The sequence below is a fragment of the Ixodes scapularis genome, unplaced genomic scaffold, assembly GCF_016920785.2.
Source record: "Ixodes scapularis isolate PalLabHiFi unplaced genomic scaffold, ASM1692078v2 ptg000597l_1___fragment_1__unscaffolded, whole genome shotgun sequence".
Lineage (NCBI taxonomy): Eukaryota > Metazoa > Arthropoda > Arachnida > Ixodida > Ixodidae > Ixodes > Ixodes scapularis.
The window spans coordinates 3,801,541-3,813,327 of NW_024610006.1; positions in this window are offsets into that span (position 1 = coordinate 3,801,541).

An 11,787-nucleotide genomic window follows, 5' to 3' on the forward strand; every position below is an offset into this window, starting at 1 on the left:
TTAATTCTGACTAGAAAAATGCATCTTGCTGCCACAATGCCCAGGAAAACGGAACCGGTCGTTGTTGTTGTTGTTTTCTTTTTTTTTTCTTTAGGGGGGGGGGGGGGGGGGGTGCGGGGTTGCCTCCAAGAAAAATAAGTCAGAAACGCCTGGTCAATCTGAAGCGTTGTTTGCGGATTTCGCAACATTGGCATTTCAAGCAACTTTCCCCCAAAATGTGTTGTGACTACTGGTCCAGAAATATTTACCGACAAAGTAAGTATGGGAATGATTGACCCAAATTATTTATCACGAAGTATCGACGTCGTTATTTTGAAATAAAAAATCGCACAGACGACTGCACAATAAGCCGTACAGCTCAAGTTTTATCTTTTTTTCTCCGCATTTATTCCAGCCAGGATTTTCAAACTTTGTCAGCGTGTTATCCTCTATTTGGCTAATCTTCGTGACAAGTATTGTTGTCCTTGTTAGCGGGAAAAGTTCACGAAAAACGCTCAAATAAAGGCATTTCCGTAAATGTGCATAATTTTGAAAATCAATTTAAAAAGAAAGGCCATCTTCGATTTTTTCAAACTCTTTCAAGTTAGCGCCAGTGATATGTACTAACAGGATGTGCAAAAATATGTTGCACTATTTGTGTCTTTAAAGTTACAAAGCAAGAAAATCTGGCCAAATGGAGGCTACCGCGGTTGCCATGAATGAGGCCTGTGCGTACGCCTATTTGACAATTTCATTATTTTTACACAGCGTAAAACTTCTCCCGGGTGGTCAGATTGACAGCAAAGAGGTGGAGGGTACTTTTGAAGTGATGATTCTTGATACGTCTTTTTTTGTCCTTACTATTAGTACAAGAGTCAAAAAAATGCGCAGAAGCTGGAGCAATCGCGAGACGCTAGCCTGTCGCACGCTTCGCAGGGCCCGCTTTCTATGCCGGGCGTGTAGCGTCTCTGCGCACGCCACGTAGGGGAAACGATCGGTGCGGCTCCGATAACAGGCGTTTAGGTAACAGGATATAGGGCTCTAACACGATATTGAGGATAGGGCGCCGTACAACGGGGGCACCTTCGCGCGGCAATAGAGCCTCGGCCGTGGTAAACCGCACACCGCAAAAAAAAAAAAAAAAAAAAAAAAGAGGAAGAAAGATTTTTGTTTGTTTATAATGCAATTAAATGCAAAGGTGCAAGCGAGCTGGACAGTTCGTTTGTTTGAGACTTTTTATGCTCCCTTTTCATCACATTTTTGTCTTAGACGCATTGTAGCCGCTTCGCACTAGCCTGCCAGCAGGCCTGGGTGGAATCGAGCCTTTATTGTCCGAGTGGCTTGCTTGTAGACGCTATCGTTCGTGCTACGAGCAATTCGTGTCGCAGTGAGTTGACGCATCTATACACTGTCAGCAGTGCCAGGATTGAATTCCAGGCACGGGATGGAGGGAATCCCAGGCTGTTGTTTTCATTTCAACTGAACTCCTAAAAGTCAGCCCTTGCTAATCAATGCCACGTTGGGTAATTTGGTGCTGAGGACGTCCACCATATCTGACGCACATTTCATATCTGATGTAGCCGGCCCTCGAAGGTTGTAAACAGTTGCATCATGGTGCTTGACGAGGCCTCCAATCCCATCGCAGGCGTTCTTGGTATGCCCAGTAGCGGAAACTAGCCACTTGGCCGACAGGTACTCGGTCTTAGCGAGCTCATGAAGTTGGTGCCTATTCCTGATGTAGCTTGCTCCGCCGTCACTGACGCACATAAAATGTGCGTAGAAAGGAGCAACCTCCCCAAGCCACTCGTGAATGTTGCCAAGGCCATAGTATGCGCGGGCGGAATCGTGGCTGGTGTCATCACTGATTGGAGCGCAGCTACAAGTCCCTTTTTTTGGTTGTCACTATGCATGACGTCGCATGTGAATATCTTCTCTAATAATATATGGCAACCGAAGAGGTTGTGCCCTCTAATGGTTTCGCCTCCCCTCCTTTTCCTTCAATCAACGCACCCTTTCTTGTGACGTAATCCTCCGTGTGACCAATTAATCAAAAACACGAAAGATGCAGCTACACTGCCTAAAACGTGAACGGGAAGGAAAATACGACGTTTCGGGCGAACGTCCTTCTTCAAGTGATAGATACGAAACACGGCGAGAAACAAAGAAAGGGTCGTATACGTCACAAGAAAAGGGGGCTATACTCACCGATTTTTTGTTTCTTACACGAAGATGGGCGTCCGCCCGAAACTTCGTGTATTCCTTCCCGTTCACGTCCTATTTATTGTAGCACAATAATATTTCTTTTGTGATTACGTGCCGAAGATCATTGTTCTCGGCAGCCCCCATTCTCTTACACGCTGAAATAAACATCTGCTATCGAAACCACTTCTGTTGATTCCTTTGCTTGGCGTACACAGAGACGCTACACGCCGACTACCGAAAACGTACCCTGCGAAGCGTGCGACAGGCTAGCGTCTCTCGATTGCTCCGGCTCATGCGTACTTTTTTTTTTTAAATCTCGTACGAAGAAAAAATAACTTGCTAAACATTATCACTTAGAAACTATCGCCCACCCCTGCGCTGCCAATCTGACCACCCCGGAGCACTCTTACGGGCTGTAAAAATTATGAACTTGTCAACTACGGGTATGTATAAGACACAGAAACAATGCAATAATATTTTTGCACATCATGCTCATAGATACTATTGGCGTTATTTTGGAAGAGTTAAAATATCGAAGACAGCATTTTTTTTAATTGATTTGCAAAAGTATGCATATTTAGTAAAATGCCTCGATTTGAGCGTTTCTCGTCAACTTTTCCTGCTAATCAGGACGACAATATTTATAGCAAATAGAGGACAACACGCTGGCAAAGTTTGAAAACGGGCTTGAATAAATGCGGACAAAAAAAGAAGTTAAAACTTTGGCAGTTTTGCTCAATGTGCCGTCGTCTGTGCGATTTTTTTATTTCAAAATAACGACGTCGATACGTAGTGATAAATAATTTGGGTCAACCATTCCGATACGGGCCAGCAGCCACAACACATTTTCGGGGAGAGCTGCCTGAAATGCCAATTTTGCTAAATCCACAGATAACGCTTCAGATTGAGCAGGTGTTTCTGACTTGTTTTCTTGAAGGTAACTTTGTTGTTTTTTTTTTTCCTAAAACAAAGACCGGTTCCGTTTTTCTGGGCATTGAGGCAGCAAGATGCATTTTTCTGGTCAAAATTAAAAACTGTCACCGGACACGGTCGGCCGTTCTTATCTGAAGACAGAGTCGTCCTAGAGAAAACTGCCGCGGCATAACATAACAGAACTGCATGTATATTTGACGCACAAATATCAGTAAGCTAGGTGGCCTCTTTACGTTTTATTTATGTAGAATACGCTTGCAGCATCACATTTTAATGCTTTCTTTTAGTGGGTAGAGGAAAATCGGACCCTTCACGTAACATATTTTTGTAGATTTACTTTTTCGAGTACAAAAGAGGTAGTAGTGGAGGAGAAGTAACCAAACTTAGGAACGACTATAGAGACATGACAAGAAATGTAGAAACGAAAACTGGTGGTCAGTCAAGTGCAAAACAAGCACCCAGGAGATTTTATTCACATTGCGTGGTCGCATTTTAATATTGCAATTATGAAATTTGTCTAAATTTGGAAAATAGACGCAAGTGGAAACGTTCTCAATTGAAAGAACGCATGTTGTTCCTTTCCTCACTCAGAATACTGTAGCGGGACTTCGCTCTTCCTCCACAACCCCAATACAGTGAAGACGATGACGAGTTAATGTTTCAAAGGCCTGCTCATAGAATGATAACATCATGTCCCTTGATTGCAGATTAGCGCAGTCTTCAGGCACGGGTCCGCCCAAGTTGAAGGACTGGAGGCGGTCACAAACTGGAGTCGATAAGACTGTTTGCCGAGCCGACCAAGTCTTGCGCTAGAACGTATAAATAGCAGATTGGTTAAAAGCAGAGTCAATAATTATGTTCAATGCAGGACACCAAGTAACAATTGCGAGCTTTCATGAAAATTTCAAACTAGGTAATGATAGCGACGTACTTCGTCCCTCGAACACATCCGAATCTGGAAGCAATCTGTTTACAATAGAAGCTATACGTTTATTCAGTGTGTGGTTCGCACCAGCCTGAAGTACACAAAGTGATTCTCAATCGATCGTGGCAATCGCACCATTCTGATAAAGGGAAAATGTACATCACTTGCGACAGAAATCATAACTGGATGGGGACGTCATAAAAAAAGTTCTGACCTCTTGATTTCGGTTTTCTTAGGGAAGGCCAGCCGACTGACATATCGCGACTGAAAAGTCTAGGCCTTCTAAACCAATAACGACCTCAACAGAGCGGTCGTGCGCGAACAGCCGTCACCGCCGGACGGACAACATATCGGCGTTCAGAGTTCTCCGAATCCTCCGGAGAAGTCACTACCCGCGAACATTTACCTACCGCACGCGCCACTCCGCACCCCTCTAGCCCCTCGGGGCAACTGCCGGCCGCGGCCCGCCGCCGCCGCTGCCGTGGGCGACTCGGCACGAGCCTCACAAACCCGCGAATCCGCTGCGAGCATCGAATGCGACGTCATCACGTGTCATTTACGTCACCCTACCGAAGGAGACGTGAAGCGCCGTCCGCAAGTTTCTCGGGGCACGGAAGCACTGTGAAGGCTGTCACTAGCGGCCTTTTGGTTGCGTTTCGACTACACTGAAGGAAATGCAACTGTAACGAACAAAAATGTGGTTTACGTTCTTTCCCGAGGAGTCTTAAGGGACATGAGCTCTCATTTCGCTGCTAGACCCAGATACGTTACGCACTCATTCGCCTCGGAGGGAGAGCGCCTTTTCACGCCTTCGACGCGCGCGCCATCTGGATTCTTGAAAAGTTCCTATCGGAGATGAAAATCGAGGAGCGCTCCTTCTTAAGGAAGACGCGAACATTGCATAAAAGTAAAATCACGCGCAGGTGACAGTTTCACTTCATATCATTTACGAAGTTTGGAACGTCCGTTTGTTTTCGAAAACATAGAAGTGCCAGTAGTAAAGGCCAGGCACGTAGCCAGGATTTTGTTTCGGAGGGGGGGGGGGGGGGGGGGGGCATGACAAAATGCTGTATGAGGGGGAGGGGGAGAGTGGTTTACTCTCTAGGCAACGAAAGCCTAAAGGCGCGTTCACACTCTTGCAACCGAGTACGACCGAGAAAGACTTCTTGGGACCGGATGCACTGAGCGGAGCTGGTCCTAAGAGATCGCAAAAGGCTTAAAAACCGGTTTGGTCTCTCTCGGTCGCACTCGGTTGCAAGAGTGTGAACGGGCCTTAACTGAAAACTGTATGAACTTGCGCGAAGAGGAAAAAGTTAGCAAAACTTGATAATGTCTGCCTAAAAGTGCATGCGCAACAACGCGGTGCCTGAAATCGCCTTTGAAGCATTTGCTAACCTTTGAAAACAGGATAAAAAGTCAGTAGGATAAGGATAGATAACTGGGCGAGTTGGTGAGAGTTCATGTTGAAAAACAGCGCGACTAAGACGAGGACACAAAGAGACAAAAAGAGCACAAGACAAAGCGCTGTAGGATATCGAGGTGTCTTTCTTTCACAGACATGCACGTTTTCTAGCGATTCGTGCTGACATTTCCACACGTTGCCCTTGTGTGACAGTGCACTAGTCGACGGCGAGCCACCCATGACCTCCAGAGCTGCACACTGTCACCGTTATTACTCGAACCCCGCAGCACTGCAGGAAGTTGAAGTTCAACTTCCTGCAGTGCTCAACACTGCAGGAAGTCCACTCAACATCGCGTATGCGCATATTCGCACCTACAAGCCGTTTTAAAGGGCAACTCCGCTCAATTCCGAAAATTTTAGGCTTCCATGTGATTCACATTCACAAGGCACTACTAAATAACTCTACGTCTTCGGATTTGCGAAATGTGGAATATTATTTGTATAATCCTAATTAAAACATCAGCAGATACCGAAACCGAAACTTCAGTTGCGTCAGGCAACATTGGTCTCGGGTCGTCAGAGTAATGGCCAGTGTTGCCAGGTTGGGCTATAAATAGCCAAATTGGGCTAGTTTCATTTGCAGTTGGCGGGAAAAAATGGTAGTTGGCGATTTGGCTAGTATTGGGCTATTTCTTACCTGTGCATTGGGCTATTTCTGAGCTGTGCATTGGGCAATTTCTGACCTGTGCTGGAACCAAAATGTCTGAAAGCACTTGGGTTTATAGGTTCGAATGTGTTTTTACAGTAATTTACGTGAACATTTGGCGCTTCAGACCCTTAACCCTGATAAGTTTGCGACAGCAAACAAATTCGTCTTCTTTTTGCGCGCCTTGTGCAATTGTTTACCTCCGAATGGAAGCATGTGCTGTTATTCCTCCATCTCAACAAGTGACAGCACCTGTTCTGCGCATTCTTTAGGTTGTCTTTCTGACGTCGTCCGTGACGTCGTCCCAATACAGTGGAAGGTATGTTGTCATGCTCTTGTACAAGCGTTTCAGGAAGTTCGCCGAACGTGCAAGGGACGCCATTTCTGGGGCATTTGATGGATAAAAATGTATTATGTGTCTTTTCTGCTCAAAATAAACGTTTTAAATGATAAGATTTTTTTTGGCTATTTTTGGGCTATTTTTCTGGATCGACATTTGGCTATTTTTGGGCTATATCTCGTAGACGTTTGGCGGGTTGGAGTTCAAACACCTGGCAACCCTGGTCATGGCCACGTCACGTCGAACCACGTGGTCTTGTGACGTTCGGGAGGGAGCGAGAAACAGAACACGCGACGCGGGCAGGTCTTCTTTTTTCTTTTGACGCGGGCAGGTCGCTTTGCATGGCGTGGACGGTGATGGCCCGGGGGAGAAGAGGAAGGGCAGAAGCAACGCAGAAGACGAAAGAGGAGAAGGGGAGCGGAGAAACAGACCGATAAGCGCGCAGGGCAGCGCAAACTAGCGCATCCGTGTTATGGTGATCACGTGAACGCCCGGTAAGCCAACACCGGGAAGAGAAACCCATGACGTCATCATTCATTTTCGCTCTGAGAACTAAAAACAAACAAAACGTGAGAATGACGTAGACATGCCTCTGTCGTAGTGGTTCAACGTTGGCCGCTCCAACTCCGTGGCATTAGGGAGTTTTCGTAGACCGCGTTGCCCCCTCCGCTAAGCGTTACGCAGCGAAGAAGTTGCTACTGCGCCTGCGCGCCGATAGCCTTGACTGTGGAGTTCCCGCTATCGTAGCGGGTTGCGGAGGGCCTTGCGGGACGGCGAAAACGATCTACGAAAACTCCCTATTGACTGCGCTGATGATTGCGCCTCGCGCCGCACGCTAGAGTCGGCAGATTTCGGCGATTAAAATCATCTGGTGGGCTAGTTGGCTAAACATAATGAGGAAATTAGCGCAAATATAATAGCGTCAAAGCTCTCCCCCGCATTCAGCGGGGGAGAGCTTTGACGCTCAACTTCACCGACTGAGGTGTTCACGTTTTCCTGACTCAATCTTATTTGATGTTGCAGAACGTCTGCTCACGTCACAGAAAAGACAACGAAAATCAGAAAAGACACGGCGTCCTGCTATTGTTCCCTATATCCATTGCTTGGCACACAATCTCAAGAGAGTAGCCTCCAAGTATGATGTACAGGTAGCACTTTCAGCACCGGACAAGCTCAAAAAACTTTGCCCAAGAATAAACAACAAAAAAGAAGAAAATGTTCAATGCCAAACAAGACACCAACATAAGTACGTGGACTGTAAGAGTCATGTCGTTTATGAAGTACCTTTTTCCTGTGGAAAGGCCTATGTGGGGCAGTCGGGTCGCCGCATCAATGTTAGATTGAGAGAGCATGACCTCTCACTGAAAGCCTCTCCATCTGGACATCTTACGGTGCATGTTCGTGACTCTCATTGTACCCCTTTGTTTAATCAGACGAAGGTGTTAAAACATCTCATTGACAAAAGAGCTAGAGAAATCTATGAAGCGTACAAGATCAAGAAAGAAGAAAGCAAATGTGTTAGTGCCCCGTCAGTCTTCCTTTCAGAGAAAGAGCTGAGATACCTCGACACGTGCCCCTGATAATTGCGTCCTGCTGCTTGGGTACCGGCAACAGTGTCGCCACTTCATGCTGGAAGAATTTGCCGGTGTCCCGCGTGTGTGTGTGTGTGCGGCTACTGCAAGTGACTCATGTGTGACCAATAGATCTGCGGGATGGTCACCGGCAACAGTTCGCCTCTTCATGCTCGCAAAGGGTTTGCCGGTGTCTCGTGTGTGTGCTGCTAGTGCTGCTGCCTGCGCATTTGCCGATGCGATTCTGCAGATCTGCCTTTATTTTATTTTATTCTATTTTATTATTTTATTATTTTAATTTGTATTTTCACCTTAATTATTTTCGCTCTCTGTATCACTTCTTTTTTGTCAGTACTTTGTTCCCCTCTCCAAGTTTCTTTTCTTTTTCTTTTTCTTTTTTCACAATTAAAGCCAGTTGTAAGTAGCGCTCTTTCCTGTCCCAACGTTCTTCCTTCCTTGTATTTGCGCTAATTTCCTCATTAGATTTCGGCGACTTGGCTCGCATGAGGGTTTGCTGGCCAGTTTATTAAATATATAAACGGAATTAGATCGTAATGTTTGACATGGGGTCTTCCTATATGATACTGAAGAGGGCTACATAGTTTCCTAAATATCAAAAGTGAAGCGGAGTTGCCCTTTAAGAAAGCAAAAGTCGAGCACTTGTGAAAAGGATGTCGCTCGCACCGTTCGCCGGAAGTGCGCCGGACGGGCATGAACCCCTATGTGGTGCGCCAAACGAACGAAATTATTCAAAGCGCATTTGACGGTTGCTAATGGCTATAATATTTGTTATGTGTTTGCTTTCTTTCTGACTGAGTATGCCGAGATAATTTCAGACACACCGTTCAGGCACAGATCTTGGGCGTCAGGAAAAGCTCGTCGAAAAAGGCTTACCGAGGAGTGGGGGACGCTTGTTATGGCCTCCGTCGTAGCAAGCCGATCTCAGTGTTTGCGAAAAGTCAATCTTCTATCAGCATCAAATTTGAGTGTGAGATATGTGATGACACGAGGAAGACATCATAGTAACTTTTGTGCAGTAGTGAGGTCGAATTTATTAAAAGTTCATGCGCCAACGCTGGGCTCAACTTTGGTAATACTGTGAAGATGCGGCTTGCTTTTCGCCCAATGAAGTAACAAGAAGCGGAAGTTTGGCAAACAAAATACGTGTAGGGCTCAAGTGACCAAATTTCAGTTGTAGTTCACTGGTAGTAGACGAGATTACTGACATTGAGCTCAGAGATGCACTCGTGGGGTGAAGTGACTAAGCACGTTATACTACGTTTGCATACGCACGCACATTATCGGGTGTTTCGGGAACCAAGGAAAGTGCCCCTGGTCTTCGTTTTATATCGCTCGAGAATGAGTGTATTGTACATTCGTAAAAAGTCAGATAATCGAAAACGCAATCAGCGCGTTCGGTCGCGGCGTGATAGCATGAGATGAAACTGCTGCTCACTCGAAACCGAAACTGAGTGGCCAACTAGTTCCCAGAGTGCACTGCGTGCTATTTCGCCGCGATGGGGCGCGTCGGTTTTGGAACAAGTCATTTATAAAACTTTCACTGTAAACTATCATGACTAGCTATTAGCTGTCCTATTACCAAGACATACAAAGTCACCACATCATTGATCTATTGTATACAATTCTTTTCGAAGCCAAACGCTAGGGTTCGTTCACCGCACAGATCGATCATAGAAACGCTAGAGGCTCAGCTGGCGCTAGTGTCTACGGGACTTGAAGCAAACAGCATGCAGTCGACATTTCCAGCCTCCCTGTGTATTCCTATGGGAAAACGGGCGTGAATTTTCTCTCTTCGGCGGAAAATAACATGAATGACTTTTGTCATTTCGGTTGTACCGGATAGTATGTACCTTTATTGGTATTGTGAAAGTGTAATTGTTTTAGTTACCGCATTTTTTTTTACCACTGAACGATGTTAAACTTCGCTCTATTTCAGGCCCAAACCTCTGTTTCAAGGAAGGTATGTGAAAACGAGCGACGATTCTAAGAAAACTAACGATCGAAAGGAATGTAGTGTGTGTACAAGGTTTGCTAGCATTTCGGTGGTGCTTATAGATTGCTAATATGCCCGTCCTGTCATTGCATGAAAGTGACTCCGTCGTGCACTATTACGATAAGATAAAAAAACATTCCAACGCAAAAAAAAAATAAATAAATAAAACATGTGAGTTACGAAAGGTGTGTCTTTTTATTATTTCCTATGTCGGGCAGTTTTTATCGGGCACCTGCTCTCTGGCTCCCCCTATTTGCAAAGATTTGGAGCGTGCGGGTGATGATTTGAACCCAGAGCAAGCATCTTCGCAGAAAGAATAAAGCAGGACTTATTTATTGCAAATCTGACTATATTATGTGGCTTTAAATTTATTTTCATCGTCTGCGTGCACAAGGAGTTACTTATCCAGTGTTACTGCGTAGTTCTTGCCGTCTCCCTTTGTTTTCCAAATGTTCGCGCTAAGAGTGTCCGACAGTGCACATAAATACACGTACGAAGCGGTTTTAACACCGTTTTTCATGCCACGAATTTCAAATACAAATGCTGTAACTGACCGATTATTTCGTCTGCGTGACTGAGAAATGTTACAATGTGCACGTGCCTAGCTCGTACAAATTATTCGTGATATTTGCTCTCATAATCGAGCGCAGAGAGAAAATGCACTCGCTTTTTCCCATAGAAATGCATTACCGGAAGCCAATTTCTGACTGCTTGCTGTCTGCTTTAAAATGCAACAGCACACTAGCGCCAGCTGAGCCTTTAGCATTTATTGTAATAACTCTATGAGATCGATCACCAGACCTTTCACCTGCGTAATACACAAAAGTGAAGACACAGAAACGGTCCGGAACACACGGAGAGATTGTAACGGAGAGGGGTAGGAAATAAGAATAAATAAATAAGAATAAAATTGCCCAACTCCGATTTTAACGAAAATTGCGTTAAAAAAATATAAAAGATTTAGGTTCCAGCGGTGGCAAGGCGGTAGGTCCACGCCTATGGTCAACGCCTGGTGGAGAGTCAGACAAAGAAGTCAACGACACGTAAAGGTAAAAAAAAAAAAATCAAGACGCAAAAACTCAGCCGCACATGGCAAGAACAAAGAACAACTCCTCCGGGCATTCCCTAAACGGGACACAACCAAAGGCGTGCGAACACGCTCCCTACAGCACCGTCCGGGCGCTACGCCATGACGAAGTAAACCCAACAAGTAAACAATGCTAACAAACAGTTAGTAAGAAACATTAAAAAAAAAGAAGACTTTCAGCGAAACCGCACCCGAGAAACAAAGTTCAGCGGGGCGAAGAAACACACACGAAATAAAAGAAATTAGCGCATCTCCACGTGGTGAATGATGTTGATTGGGGTTTGGGGCGAAGCTCGGGTGGTGCTGATGATACTGATTTTGGTCATAGGTAGTGCTGGTGGTGCAGTTTTCATTCATGCCAGTAGGTTTTTCATTGATGGGGTAAAAGGAAGCCAGAGAAATTAGCCGGGAGGTATCTCCTGACTGGCTCTGGTAAGGGTGGGGATGAGAGGTAAAAAGATGTGAAGAAAGCTAAAAGCACACATACACACAAAAAGCAAAAAAAAAAAAGCAGCATAAACTTATTTTACACTAAGTTTCTTGATGAGGCCAGTCGTGTTCAGGAATCGCAAAAGGGACTTTCTCGCAAGTGTGGCGGTGGCTTCGTTTCTCCACGGTCCCAGTATCT